The sequence below is a fragment of the Cebidichthys violaceus genome, unplaced genomic scaffold (genome assembly GCF_023349555.1).
Source record: "Cebidichthys violaceus isolate CVI_PGR_0920_01 unplaced genomic scaffold, fCebVio1.0.p SCAF_2, whole genome shotgun sequence".
Classification (NCBI taxonomy): domain Eukaryota; kingdom Metazoa; phylum Chordata; class Actinopteri; order Perciformes; family Stichaeidae; genus Cebidichthys; species Cebidichthys violaceus.
In genome coordinates, this window is record NW_027176372.1 from 5,286,393 (window position 1) to 5,299,401 (window position 13,009).

The following is a 13,009-nucleotide window of genomic DNA, read 5'->3' on the forward strand; positions in this document are numbered from 1 at the left end:
ACATGGATGTTTTGACACAAGAGCTTCTGCTACGTCCTCAAACTCTCTGTCAGAGAGGTACACTTTACTGGATGTTTTTTTTTAGTTAAGCTATCAAGAATGACAGATTTAAGTTTAGTATCAGGATTCAACAAATTTTTGGTTTCTTTAACCGGCAGCGTTCGCCCTGTCCAACTGTAGCTCAGTATCATAAGAGAACCGGGTCACATGGAAGACAGTGGGCCATCCAGAGGATGTTGAGGAGGTGGACTCAGGAGAAGACATTATGTCGGTATCAAAAGAGCTACCAGATAAAAGGGATAAGGAGTCATCTTGAGAGTGGGAGGTGGCAGGTGCAAATTAATTAAAGATAACCTTGATGGAACTTTTGTCCTGGACATCTGATATTGAGAGCAAGTTGGTGAATTCATTCCCAAACTCAGTATCCATTAATTGAAGCCTGAAGTCCCCTTCCACTCCACACTGCCTCTTTATTTGTTGTATGAGTTCACTGTCAGACTCTGGAATCCCATCTGGAAGGATCAATCTCTGGGAATTGTTTTTTCCTAGAATGATTTTGAGCTTCACTGGAGACACCTTATATGTCTGTGTCTTTTTAATTTCACCATTCTGAAAGGTCCAACAAAGTACTGTGCCAAAGGGTAGTCATCTGCCAATTCACCAAGTTCAATCAAAACAGTTTCTCTGGCTGGACATGCACTCAGCTGAAAGGCTCTGGTTCCCTGTACCACCCAGAAAACCTCACCATGAAACACAGTCTCTCCTGTACAACGCAAATCTAAAGAATCTCTCCAAAGTCAGGCAGTCCACTTGTAGACCCATGAGCAACCATCATCCCATTTCTGAATGTTACACCTTTGCTTGACACACACCCAACCACCTATTGTTTTTCTAGCTGAAATTATTGATTGATTTATTTTTTCTCACTGTGACTTAATGCTATTTTTAAAACACTGCCTATTGTAATGATTCATAATGTAAAAAGACGGATGAATTTACTTCCATTATCTTTTATTAATTCAATATTAGCAACAAATAGAAGAGATGTGTCAACTGGAGGGTTAAATTTCCAGAATTGCAAAGAGAACCAACAAGAAAATAAATAAAATTGGGCCTGTAGCGGCATCCTCATAATAAACACACAGAATTTAGTGTTGGGATCTGGCAGGACCGTGTTTGGTTACCAACAAGTATAATAACTAAATTAACATTAAAACATTTATTATTATCAATAAGATTATTAACAAATGTTAATAACAACAGGGCACCACCCTGAGATCAGGGACCAATAACCAAACTATAAATTAAGTCTCATAATTAGTTTTCACTCACAATGTCAATAGTCAAAGTACTATTCTACATTCAGAGTGAACAGTGAAGGTTTGAATTCAAGCACAGGCCACAATATCCAGCTCTTATCACAATATATGTGAACAAAGTAATCATCGAAAAGCTGCTTTTTTAAAGTAGATAGTTAAGAGTTTATTAAATTCTAATAACATTGATCAAGTCAAATAATATCTAAAACAAACAACTACTATACAATTAAGAGCCTACTAGAACCAAGAAAACTACCCAAAATAAAGGCTGTAGTCTCATATGTGACCACGCCACGTCAGACTACAAAATGGCGTTTTGGAGGGAAAACTATCAAAACAATATGGTGGAAGATAGATAGGACTAAGAAAATGGCAGATGTAGTTTAGTACGTGATAACGCTACACAAACTACAAAAATGGCAGCGGGGCTGCGATATAGTACGCGTTTACATACCACATGTGTCTGAGATGGGTAGCAAAATCTATATACAGTGCTGTGAAAAAGTATTTGCCCCCTTCCTGGTTTCTTATTTTCTTGCATATTTGTCATACTTAAATGTTTCAGATCATCAATCAAATTTTAATATTCGACAAAGATAACCCGAGTAAATACAAAATGCAGTTTTTAAATGATGTTTCATTTATTAAGGGAAAAAAGCTATCCAAACCTACTTGGCCCTATGTGAAAAAGTAATTGCCCCCCTTGATAAATCATGAATGAACTGTGATTTTTTTGGAAAGCTGAGTTCAATTTCACTAGCCACACCCAGTGACAGACCTGTTGAATCAAGAAATCACTAAAATGGAGAGTTCCAAGGCGAAAGCCACTGCTGACCAAAAAGAACACAAAGGCTCGTCTCACATTTGCCAAAAAACATCTTGATGATCCCCAAGACTTTTGGGCAAATATTCTGTGGACTGACGAAACAAAAGTTGAACTTTTTGGAAGGTGTGCGTCCCGTTACATCTGGCGTAAAACTGATAGCATTTCATAAAAATAACATCATACCAGCAGTCAAACATGGTGGTGGTAGTGTGATGGTCTGGGGCTGCTTTGCAGCTTCAGGACCTGGACGATTTGCCATAATTGATGGAACCAGAACATCCCGAAGGTGAATGTCCGGCCATCAGTTTGTGATCTCAAGCTCAAGAGCACTTTGGTTATGCAGCAGGACACACCAGGAAGTCCACCTCTGAATGGCTCAACAAAAGCAAAATGAAGGTTTTGGAGTAGCCTAGTCAAAGACCAGACTTTAATCTGATTGAGATGCGGTGGCCTGACCTTAAACAAGCTGTTTCTGCTCCAAAACCATCCAATGTGGCTGAATTAGAACAATTCTGCAAAGAAGAGTGGGCCAGAACTCCTCCACAGCAATGTGAAAGACTCATTGCCAGTTATCACAAACGCTGGATTGCAATTGTTGCCGCCAAGGGTGGCAAAACCAGTTATTAGGTTTAGGGGGCAATTACTTTTTCACATAAGGCCAAGTGGGTTTGGATAGCTGATAACTGTTACTCTATCATATAGAAAGCGAGGACCCACGGGAACAGACCTCCAGGAAGTCGTGGAGATAAAAAAGCCGACGTGAACTGCTGACTCCGCCTCCTATTGACATCTGGGAAGTTAGAACATGTTAGAGAAGCTACAAAAGTGTAAGTGCCCTTTATCTGATGTGGTTTTTAAATATAACGTTACATTAATGCTACACGGGCTTACGTTTATTATATCCACAACCTGTTAAATTGTGTCATAACAGCACCTTCTTGACAAGTGTGTTTTACAGCAAAACTTGTATCACAATTCAGTTAAAAACACGCTTGTTCATTCCATGTCAAGTCGTTATGTAAGAGAAGTGCTGGCCTACACGTAACTGCATTTATCTTTAGCTGATCAACAACCATGTCCCCCACATGGTAAAACAATAGCATATTAGATATTCTGTATATGTGAGTGAAATAATGTGTGCCAGTGTACTGACATGAAATGTCTCTCATTCAACAGGGACAGAAGAATCTACCAAATTATTAATTAAATGCCGATCCGAAAATGATCACCTGTTCACGGGGAAGAAGCATACAGCCAAGAAGGCCTGGGGGTGAGATAACAACCCTACATCAGTTTACACTCCGCTGTGTCTGCATCAATAAACAATGCAATGTCGCGCTTTCACAATTGTCCACGTGCCTACTCTGTGTGCTGCAATTATTATGCATGTAACTTATTGTTAGTCACCACACTCAGGCTCTTTCCCTCACTTTGCATGTGAGACTGAATCAAATGGTATATGTGACAATAAACATTGCTCATAACAGACTTTGAATAACAGTTTTACAGATCTTGTATCTGTCAGCCAATTAACAACAAATGCCCTTCTATGAAACATCACTATGATGTGTCTGGGATCATACTAGGAATGCCATAAGTTGACATGTTTTGTTGTACTCTACATAGAGATAATAAAGATGCTGGGCCTTCAGGACCAACTCACTCCAACACAAGTGTCCAAAAAGTGGGACAGTTTAAAAAGAAAATATAAGGTGAGATATTGTATTTTATTGTAGAGCTCAGTTCACTTCCATGTAAATCACTAGTGACATAATGCATCTCTTCCCAGTGCTTTTAGTGTCCACATCACACTGATAAATCCCCTTTTATATTTTACAGGACCTGAAAAATACTTCCACTGGGACGGGGACAGATGGAGGGGAGGCCACGGCAGCTACTTGGCCATGGTTTTCCCTCATGCATGAGGCCATCGGGAGAAGGCCCTCTATGGTTCCCCCAGTCCTGATGGACTCGTGTGTGGGGGCAAAACATGAGCCTGTGGCTGACGTGGCCTCCAGTGGTAGTGGCTCATCATCCTCTGGAGCTGGGGCAGCTTCTTGTGGCCAGGCATGTGATGAAGATGATTCTGCACAGCCTGGCACAAGTAGCTGTACCACCACCGAACAAGACGATGAGCCATCCACCTCTGCCTGTCCCCGGCCCAGAAAAAGACGGGCCACTTGGGGGCACCTGATGGCTTTTTTAAAGGAGGAGGCCCAGAAGGAGGAAGAGCGTTTTCAAGCTACACAGGCAACCACTGCTAGATTTTTAAGTTTATTTGAGGAGTTGGTGAAAAAAACAATACTATAGTTATGCTTTTTTTGGGATGTACCCCAGGAGGCATCCTGATTAGATGCCCGAACCACCTCAGCTGACTCCTTTCGACGCAAGTTCCCTCCTGATGTCCGAGCTCCTTGCCCTATCTCTAACGCTGAGCCCGGGCACCCTAAGGAGGAAACTCATTTTAGCCACTTGTAGCCGCAGCCTTGTTCTTTCGGTCATGACCCAGAGTTCGTGACCATAGGTGAGGGTTGGACCGTAGACGTGATGTTTTTCTTCCCTTTGCAGGCAAGTTGTCCACTTTGTTTTGGATCCCGAAACAGGTCTATTTTTCAACCAGCGAATGTAGAACTCTTCCTAGGTTTTCTTAAAAGCAGGAACGTTCATGCGAATCAAAGCTGGAGGTGACGCAGATTTATATAGTCTCAGTGACGGCAGGGCTGCAGCACAGGGACATCACGTCGGTGAGATTTAAGGTCTTGTGTGATTTTAACCCAAATCAGGCTGTTGACTACCACCACATGGTCCCAACATTAGCATGTTCTGAATCATGTGACATAACAAGCTGCCTTTATTCACAAAGACACATACAGACTTATTTTCAAACAAATCCACGTTATAGGCAATGAGAATTACGATGCATCCAAGTATCGATTACCCCTTAGTAATACTACCGTCAAAAAAGGAGGTAACTTCATGTTAGCTAACGGGACTTAATTGACCATGCACATTTTGAAGTCTGGTCAAACATAACACTAAATAACAACTAGCTTTAACAGAACAGAATTAAACTAAATGATAGACTAACAGCTGATGATATTCATGTACAGATTTTTTTTTTTGCATTTAGATGATAATGTATTTCTGCTCACCTTTACCATGTGCAAGCCAACCATTTATCTTTTCAACGATCTTCTTGCGATGACTGCCTTTGCCTTGATTTTCTCAGTTACGCCTAGATACTTGATTGTTTCCGTTTATTTCAACATGAATGGATCTAATAAATGTCAAGTTGAATTTCATGCAAATCCTACATGACTGAATCACATTCATATTAGAAACATCAAAGGATAGCATTCAAAATACATGTTACATTATAGTAAATGTAACAGCCAGCCAATTTCCTTTTTTTGAGTGCACATTGAGGGTAAGCCCAAAGCCAAGTATCAAGTTTTTGACTTTTCTTTAATTTATCAATGCTTAGTACAAAATTACAATAATTCATATCATACAAACTCATTACAGGTGAAAAGCAAAGATTTCTAGCCCAAGGATGCTCAAGGGATGCTGCATTTTTGTCCACAAGGTGAGGATTTTACTCATTGACACTTGAATACATGGACATTCATTCATTACTCAAACAACTGATATTTTACAACACATAAACTTACCGTCTAACTCATAGTGCAGTTTACAGACTGAAGATCATTTTTCAGTTCACAAACCGAGCATTGACCGTTCCATTGATGAATCATTCATGCAGGTTAAATGATACGAGTCAGACATGAGAAGTATTAACAGTCTTTTCAGGGGCTTTCATGAGCAATCGTTAATCTTTTATGAAGGTAAACATGAGCGAGTGGTCACTGAGGTGGAAAGAGCAGTGAGGGAGAGAGAAAAGAAAAGGAGAGAGAGATAAGACTGCAGTGCAATATGTTCCTTAATTAAATATTTCAAAACAAACAAAGGAAATAATACATTTAGCCAACTTTTGTGGGCCTCAGGATGACATCTAGTGGGCGCAGCGTACTGCCAAATGTCCCCGAACTCAGATGCAGTGACACAAAATTAATTGTTTTTTGCAGTCAGACAGCAGCTTATTGACTGCAGTTGATTTGGCTGCTAGATGTTGGATATAGCCTGCTAAAGCTAAATAAATGTTGGATAGCATCAAAAACAAACTTTTCTTCACAGTCAACAAACATGAGCGGATAGCTGGTTATAACAAGTGACGCCATTCCAGAAGTGCCCTAACTTGAGAGTCCATTTAGAGTCAAATAGACCGTAAGCAGGGCAAGCTTACTGTGACTGACAGGTTGCTACAGCTACCAGAGCTGTATACGGTGCCTCTACGACACTCCTCCGCAGTCCACATATGGTCACTTTCGTTCACTGGTTGCAGAAGTCCAAGATGGCGATGGCCTAAATGCTCAACTTGACGCTTCAAAACTGCAGTCCACAAACCAATGGCTGACGTCTTGACAAGTGAAGAGAGAAAGAGAGGCATTATCTGCACAATGTACTTACATTTACTTAACTTCTGTTCAAGGTGTGGCTTTTAATTCTAGCATGATTCTGGATAGTTTAAAGCCCGAGCGTCCCCCATTTGGGGGACGTAGTACATAAAAACTTAAGAGTTTTGTGTTAAAAGTAACTGGCAGAGAAGAGAACCCACAAAGAACGAATATAATGATGTTATAGTTCTGCAGAAACCTCAGCGTCCTGGGAACAACATGAGCTAGGTCACTTCTACATGAGACAAACACATCTCCCATCAGCCAAGCAAACAAATAACAAAATATCATAAATCATAACTCGATATGATTGGAAAAGACCGGAGAAAACAGCTGCTACTGTCCCGTTAGCAACGTGCTACCTACGAACATGCAGCATGAAAAAGCATGTCCGCTTGACGGAGATTACGGACATATCTTCCATTTCTCTCTCCGGTAAACCATCGCAGAGATATTCAGCTTCGAACACAAAAAGTCACACAGCTTTCATCGAATATTGTACTCACTTTTTGTCGAATCTCAGCGAAAAAATGAAATATCTCCGTACTTCCACTGCTTGGTATGTCCAGCTGCATGAGCTCCGTGTAAATCCGTTCGATTCGTGTCTCTCCAACACTCCTCGGCTTCTTGGGAGGGTTGGAAAGCTCAGCAAATTAGATTTCAGATCTGCCATCAGATGGGACGTTTATCATTTCCATTGGCTAATAGTGCTGTCAATCATCTAGCTTTCAATTCCAGGCAATTCTATTGGCTTCTACGGTTCGAAGGAGGTCTCAATGGTGAAAATCGGAGAAAGGGGGGCTGAGATACAGCCCTAAACAGAGAGAGTGGGCTGAATCTGAAGCAGTATGTGACCATAAAATGACCATAAAAAGGGCTTAGAAAGAGCTTAAAACACTCAAAAAAAAGCCCAGTCTTCTGTCTTTTGATTCATTGAACATCAGGAGTGATAAACAGAAGTGATATAGAGTGTTTTTTAATTTAAAAAATATTTTTGTATTCAAATATTGGAATATTTCATCAGTTTTGCAATTTTATATGCTCTATATTTTATGAATGTTTCACTGTATCTATGTATAAATGTGTATAGAGAGCCTTTATCAGTTGTTATAAGAGCTGGGAATATTTTAAATATTGGATTTCCATAATTTCCAAAAAACAATATCCTGAAATTGCTGTTTTTCCAGGGCGAGCTTTAGAATTTTCCAAGTTACACCAGAAAAAGTCGCTAGATTTGTCACTAGTCGCTTTTGACAAAAAAAAGTTGATTTAGCAAGAAAGTCGCCAATTTAGCAACACTGACTACAAGCCAAGCATTCAGCCGTTCTAAACAGGGATGTTTTAAATGGACACTGTGCATTACATTTGGATTCATAATTTCAGGCAGTGATGGTTGAGGATTATTTTATACATTTGGGTAGTTGGACCTCGGAATTATTTTAACCGTCAGATGTGGGGTTTAAATTAAAAGTAATAATACTACAGTGTAAAATACTCTGTAATAAGTAAAATACTTCATTCAAAATATGAGTCATATAAATGCATCAATAGTTATAATCTAGTAATAGATTACAATAGGCTTATGCTAATACGTTTGTACTATTACTGTTTATCACTTTAATGTTGTAGCTGGTAAAGGTGGAGCTAATTTGAAATACTTTATATATGCTGCTGGGTAGTTTAATCTATAATAACAAAATGAATTTGCTGATTGTATTTTGTATTAATAATTTGAATCTGCAAAGTAATAAAGCTGATGATAAATGTAGAGGGATAATTACAATATTTACCTCTGCGATGTAGTGACATATAAAGTAGCATAAAATATAAATACTCAAGTACAAGTACTGAACAATTGTAGACTAATTAAATACAGAGCTTGAGTAAATGTACTTTGTTACATTCTACCATTGTTTAATCGATTAAATACATCTAATAACAGTTTTTCCAAATTTAAGTAATCAAGTTGTGAAGTATTCAGTTTCTACTCAGTATTAATGCTAATTACTAACAAATACTGATGCTACAAACATGTTTAATTTTTTCAACGATTGCGACATGTACTAAAAAGCAGCAAAACAGAGCTTGGTTATCATTTTTTTTCCAGGGAAGTATCTCCCCGAACCGCCCTACTGAGGCCACAGAGCCCCTCACATAACAAGACTAATTTAACCCTGGATCAAAACTGAGTGAATACACTGGCGAGCTAAATCATGATTTCAGTAGTGCAAATTAGATGGCAAGTTAAGAGCACGAATCCATTCATCCCTCCTGTCTAGTGCCAGCAGTAAAGCTGGCAAGTGGTGAAATGGGAAAGGTAACGTTTTCTGTCCTCACATTGACCTCTTAGAACCACCAAAGTGCTCAAACACTATGAAACATTATTGAGTATATTTTAAAATATAACATTACAAAGTCAAATGGAGAACTGCTATTTTTACCTTGCTCTTTGTACCAAACCATATCCTGTCAGTGAAATGGATTTTCTTTTTTGCCTGACAATGTGGCAAGGACAGCCCCAGTCTTGAACCTTCACTTAACTTGTATCTCAATACCAGGCTGTGTGCCTGTAAAAGGTCAATTTCAACTTGACACTCACTATTGTGAGAGCAGGTGTGTCATCCTCTACTCTGTGTTGTTGTACTAATGCACTAATACACAGCTCTGAAGAAAATTAACTGGAAACATTGTTAAGTGACTCTGACAGTATCCAGGCCAACTCTCTCTGTTTAATGGGGCATTTTCTAGGTAAGTATTGATGTCTTTCTAATGGATATCAACACTCACAGACAAATATTGTTGAGGTCTTTTACCTATATTATCATGAAGCAGCTTTAAGCTGTAAGATAGTGTTAAGTACTGAGTTAACCAGTGCGCATGTGTGTAACGCTTTTTAGTTCTAGAGGAATGGAAGACATGTAGCCATTGTTGTTGATGTCGAGCATAAGTATTGAGTAAAGTCTTAAACATGTACAGTTGTCGCTGGAGTTATTGATCTAACACAGGGGTTGGCAACCTTTACTTTCCACAGAGCCATTTTGCCCTATTTTTCACCAAATAAAATTTGTCTGGATTTGATATCACAGCTTATAAAGTTGTATATATAGTTATATTATATACATATAAAAACTATTGTTTGTTGAATTTATTAAATTATAGGACAAGAATAAAGACAATTCTTGACATTTTATTGCTATTTCACCAGTTATAACAATATCAAACTCTTATGAAAAGGAGAAAAAAACTTGTTCAATTTGCTGCAGCAGTTGAGAAACCGCTCTTTTTCACTCATCTCCAGCGTGATACTTTTCAGCAAATGTGTGTTTGTTTTGGAAGTGTCTTTCAACGTTACCTGTTTTGTTGTTTGCTAATTTCTCGCCACATTTTCAAGCATACAGGTACGTATTGGCAGTGAAAGCAAATGAATACGTCCATGCAAAAATAAACTCTATTTTTTTCTGTGACTTTTCTTTTTTGGATTTATCCATTGATGGTTTACCGAAGCTTAATGTTGCCCCAATACTTTATGATAATAATAAACGCGGGGCTCCGTAATCTGTGCCAAGACGGCAGCAACTGTATTCACTTCTCCCACACGTCATCAGAACCTCTTTTTCTCCTTCCGTCTCATCCTCCACAATAAAAGCACCAAACACATACATAGGGAGCTCTTAACGTGATCAACATAATAGCTTACAATAGTTTACTGAGGGCGGAGGTCTGCAAATCATAATTAGCTTGACAGCGACGTAATAGGATGTGACGCAAATTTTAGTTGACAAACTATTAAAACATTTTTTATTTTGGCGGCGTGTCCAGTGGCGTTACCAGCCCTACGGAGCGGACTTCCTGTTTACACCCACCCGCATGCTCAGTATACGTGTATAGTCACGTGATATTTGTTTTCAGGCGTTTTAGTCTGGACGGAGATCATTTCGATGATCGTTTTTGTTAGTGTGGATGTAGCCTCAGGGAGCCGCAACAGAGGGGCTGAAGAGCTGCATGCGGCTCCGGAGCCGTGGGTTGCCAACCCCTGATCTAACATAGTATGACTAATGAGCCTTTGTATCATTTGATACTGCTGTCCAAGCTCACAAATGACTACTGGAATCCAAAACCACATGATTAACTGACTGATTTTCAGTTTTCTTTAACCAGATACACCCGAGTCATTGAGGATATTTGTTGGAATGCTGATTCAGCATTCCAAGTATTGTTATCCTAATCTTTATTCTTCAACTATTTCTTCCGTACGTATTTTGGCACTTAATAACTTCCACATTTTTTCAGCTACAGAAACCGTTCAAATATGAAAATGTTCAGCTTTTTCAGGAGAGGGGTGCTATGTCTTTTTATGTTTCTAATCTTTCAACTTTTTTAATTATTAAGCTTTTTGCAATTTTTTTTTGAATGGGATGTCTATGGAGAAACTTTTCAAATCCTCTTAAACTTGTTCAACTTTCAGATCATTCTACTTCCTCATACTTTCAGCTACAGACACCATTTCAACTTTCAAATGTTGAGAAAACCCTGACCAAGAGAAGCCTGAGATTCCTGTGAAAAAAATATTTGTCTTTTGAGACTGACTCCTCAATTTTCACTCTACATGCATAATTTTTGGAAGGAAACGTAGCTAATCTTGTCCTTGTCGTAGACATATGACTATGGAATCTCACAGATTTACACATTTGGCACAAAAGCCTTTACTTGAGAGGAAAACCAACTTTCTCCTCCATAGACCCCAATGTTAAAACGTACTTCAAAAAACTCTTGCACAGACAACCGTACCCCATTTCTAAATCGCCATTGAAGCCACTTTTTTTTACACTACAGACACAATTTTCGCATGATCTGTTCTTCAAGTCATCCTCCCTCTCCAGTATTAATATTGGAGCAATAGGGGCTATGGTTATGGTGTTTTGGGGGTTTTGTTTGACAGGTGTTTCCCCGTCTTTTCTCATGAAAAGGCAGCCAGGCTCACAGGTGTTCGTGCTTGAGCTAATTACTGATGTTTATAAACACACAGACTCACAGACACAAGCCTCACTATCTCTCTGTGTGTGTCTCTCTCTCTCTGCGTGTGTATCTCTCTCTCTGTGTGTCTCTCTATCTCTCTGTGTCTCTCTCTCTCTCTGTGTGTGTATCTCTTATACAGTCATTCAGGTATTAGAGACTTTTAGAGGACCCCCCCCACACACAAACACACACACCATTTTAAAATACAAGCCCCACCGAATGAATTCCAACTGAAATGCTTTTGATGAAGCCTGTCATTTAATAACCTGTTTGTGTTTATCAAACATTATGATTCAGTCTCCTCTCCTCCTGTCTAACCCACCCAGCCCCACCCTTTCAAAATAAAAGCCCCATGGATTAACTATTTAAACATTAAGCTCAAAATGAGGCTTTTTTGTTGAAATAAATTATGCTCTTACTAATACTACGACAACTACTACTACCGCTTCTAATATTTCTAGTATTACTACTACTGCTACTAATACTACTTCTACTACAACTTTTGCTGTTGCGACTATTACCACTACTACTACTGCTATTATTACTACCACTACTGCTAATACGACCAGTACTACTATTACTTATACTACAACTGCTACTACTACTACTACTACTGCTGCTATTCATGCTACTACCAGTACTAATACTACTACAGCTATTAGTATGAATGCTACTAGTATTTCTACTACTGCTATTCCTGCTACTTCAAATACTGCCATTACTATTACGAATACTACTGCTTCTTCTACTACTACTACTGTTATATTAAATACAACAACCACTGCTACAGCTATTACTACGACTACTTCTACTACTTCTTCGAATTACTAATACTTCTACTACTAATAATACTTCTACTACAACTTCTACTACTACTATAAATATCTCTAATGCTACTAATATATCTACTTCAAACAATACTTCTACTACAACTTCTACTACTACTACTACAAATATCACTACTGCTGACATTTTTTAAGCCACAGAAACCATTTGAATATCAAAATGTTCAGCTCTTTCAGGAGAGGGTGATATGACTTTTCATATTTATAATCTTTACATTTTTGAATTAAGCTTTTTGCAATTTGTTTTGAATAAGATATCTATGGAGAAAATCTTCAAATCCTGTTAAACTTCTTCAATTTTCAAAGCCTTCTTCTTTCTCATACTTTCAGCTACAGACACCATAGTTAGACATTTCAACTAGAAGGGTTTTCAGCAGTGCAGTTCAAATGCTTTCAGGCTTCAACATTTTTCAGACAGGTAGTCTCTCATTTCTGTATTTTCAGCAATGTTTTTGCAATTCATTTCAGCTTTCAGCATTTCAACGCATT

General features: G+C 38.7%; 1 pseudogene; it reads left to right on the forward strand.

Annotated features, from left to right (window-relative positions):
• The window catches only part of LOC137875810 (uncharacterized), a 71,247-nt pseudogene that overhangs the window by 37,378 nt on the left and 20,860 nt on the right, over positions 1-13,009 (forward strand).